Source organism: Ascaphus truei (assembly GCF_040206685.1).
Source record: "Ascaphus truei isolate aAscTru1 chromosome 12 unlocalized genomic scaffold, aAscTru1.hap1 SUPER_12_unloc_1, whole genome shotgun sequence".
In the NCBI taxonomy this organism is placed as follows: Eukaryota; Metazoa; Chordata; class Amphibia; order Anura; family Ascaphidae; genus Ascaphus; species Ascaphus truei.
Genome location: NW_027453837.1, coordinates 1305763 through 1309019, shown reverse-complemented (window position 1 = coordinate 1309019; position 3257 = coordinate 1305763).

Sequence of the window (3257 nt, the reverse complement as noted above, 5' to 3'; positions counted from 1 at the left end):
TAAAACTGACTTTTCTCAGGAATATTTCAAAGTCCAACTTTGCTCGTTCGTTACCCTGTTAGCGTTAAATTCTGCCCTTAAGCGGGATGCACAAAGCTACGTAACTTTAGCATACGCGAAAGTTGCGTTCAACAGAACACGTCAGCTCAAGGTAGACGCAAAAAAAGCTGGACTTTGAAAAATTTCTTGCTCTACATTTTTGCATGCGCAACTCCCATACAACAGGCCGGCGGGTGTACCCGGCTGACCCCACGGGGGTCCCCGAGAGAGGTCGGGGGTCGCGCAGGTGTCCCCGGCTGACCCCGCGGGAGTCCCGTGGTACCCGCGGGCCTGCGGTACCAATGTTGTGCCTACAAAAATACTAAACATTATTTCTAACTAAATACACCCCCCTAACACATACAGTACAATAATGTGCAAAATAACTATTATTCAGATATGGATAATAGATTATTTGCCCATTATTAAATACTGCATTAGCATACATAAATAAAGTAAATAAATACAGTTATACTTACCACAACAACAGGTCTGTCTGTCCTCCGTTGAAAGAAAGCATACAGAATATACATAATAAAGACATTCTAATGGCCCCTAACCCCTTAATCACCTTAGCGTTTACTAACCGCTATAGTCATTAAGGAGTTAACCCAGCCTGCCCCGATACAAACCCGGGAGGCCTAAGCACCCACCCTGAACTGACTATACCCACCCTGTACCCATTGAGTAGTATAGTGGTACATCATACCCATATAATAATAATAATATGGGCATGATAAGCCTCTATAGCACTCAACGGGCACCCTAATTACAATACATTAATGCACCAGATACACAATAATAAAACCTAACTCCAAAAAAACATACTTCACTAAATAAAAACAGTAGCCAGCTAATCCAATGAATACAATCAATAACAACATCAACAATGAATTAATTAAACCATTAACCAATCAAAACAATTAATTCCTAAACCAACTCAAAATGAATAGTAACACTAACCAATTAAGCCAATTAATTACTACAACATTAATGAATGTAAACATTAAAAGACAAAGAAATACATTCAAACAATATCTGAAATAACCATTAAATGCATTAGCTAACATAATACAACATTAACTACAAACGAACATGTTAACTACAAACGCCAATCTGATTGGCTGGCATCATTCCCTTTAAGTGACGTCATGTAAAAAAAAAAAAAAAAAATTATAGTCGGAACATGGTTTTAACAGCCAATCAGGTGACTGTTAACCATTTTGAGGCTAAATGTGACATCACAAGCCGTATTTAAGACCGTGACGCCTCATTTGAGCCGAAGAAGACGACGAGACAACAACGGTTGGGATTCACCATGGGGTTTTTTGGACTGACAGATGAAGATAGAAGATGGTGATTAAAGAAAGAAAAAAGAAGATTTGGGTACCTGATCCGAATCTTCATGGCGATGGCATCGGATGCTGTTTGAGGCCTTCAAGGTACGTGAGCTTCCTATTACCCCGGGAGTCGGAGGGGCACCGCTTCTAATGGTAAGTACTATATTGAATGTTTGTAAATGTCTATTATTACAGGTTTCTTCTTTGGATGTGTTTTTTTTATTTTTGGGGGAGGCACATTGACTGATAATATATTAATCTGTACCACTTTAAGGTTCAGATGCATACATTACTATGACAATATTTGGGGGGCATTTGTGGCTTGGTATTGCTGTTGGTTGTTTTAATTTCAATTTCTTATGTGGATGTGATTGTTTGTTTGTTTCCTGCTTAATGCTAATAAAATGTTTGCGATTGGTGTTCGTTTGTAGTTAATGTTGTGTTATATTAGCTAACGCATTGTATGGTTATTTCAGATATTGTTTGAATTTATTTCTTTGTCTTTTAATGTTTACATTCATTAATGTTGTATTAATTCATTGGTTTGATTGGTTAGTATTACTATTCATTTTGATTTGGTTTAGGAATTAATTGGTTTTATTGGTTAATGGTTTAATTAATTCATTGTTCGTGTTGTTTATTGCTTGTATTCATTGGCATAGCTGGCTACTGTTTTTATTTACTTTATTTAGGTATACTAATGCAGTGTTTAATAATGGGCAAATAATCTATTATCCATATCTGGATAATAGTTATTTTGCACATAACTGTACTGTATGGGTTTGGGCGGAGAGTCGTGTATTGATGTTTGTTAAATCTTTTTTTTAATATACATGTGTTTCATAGTGTAGATGTGCAGGTGGTCTCCGGAGCTGACCCGCATTGGTTTTATGTCCGGTGACCCCCTGCTTCCCGAGATACAGGCACCTTTATGGGGTGCCGGTATCCCCTGCAGTTTCAAGCTTCCACGTCACGTGACCGGGACATTTAAATGCTGCAGGGGATACCAGCACCCCATAACGGGGCCTGTATCTCCTGAAGTAGGGGGTCCTCGGACCTGAAACCAATGCGGTTCAGCTCCGGAGACCCCCTGCTCATGTACACTATTATTAAAATGATTTTAATTAGTGTACAATCACCTGTAACAGCCTTGCATGGAGATGGCAAATCACCATGCAAATGTTACATGCAGCTTTTTTTTCTATCAGCTAGCGTATGGGAAGTTTAAGAATGCTAGCAGGGGGGAAAAAAGCAACACGTACGCTGTGGGTGTTTTGAGCACATACGTTAAAAAATGGGCTCAAGGCCTTAGTGAATCGCGTCCCCGGCCTCACTTTTTTTTTTTTTTTTCCAACATTGAGTTTATTGAAAGAGTTTTCAATACATAGAGTATCACAGTACACATCAAATGAGTCTCTCAAACATAACACTCCTGTGCGATACCAAAGTACTCCCGCGAGTACCTATTCAGTCTGGATCGTAACATAACTCCGGTTTTGCATTGTGTGATACAATTAAGGTGCTGCGCTATGGGAGAAATAAAATAAAAGTGAGGCTAGGGGGGGGGGAGGGGGGGGAGGGTGTGGTGGCCCCGCGAGTGCGGTCCTCTCCGGCTTTTAGGCTAAAAATTGGTACTCAGATCATGATTTACATCATCCCTCAGCTCTCGTTGGCGTATCTCTTTGGTCTTTTATGTCTTATTGCTTCCCTGTGTGTGCCTGGGATGCCTGCTGCAATGTTCCCGTCCTTCAAATGGAAACGCATTTTGAACTATTATTGCCAGATTGTGGTAACCTCAATCCCCGGGATATCGGTCTGTTCCAACCAAGGCAACCAAACTTTTAGATATTTATCACCAGTGTCATTAACTAAACTCGT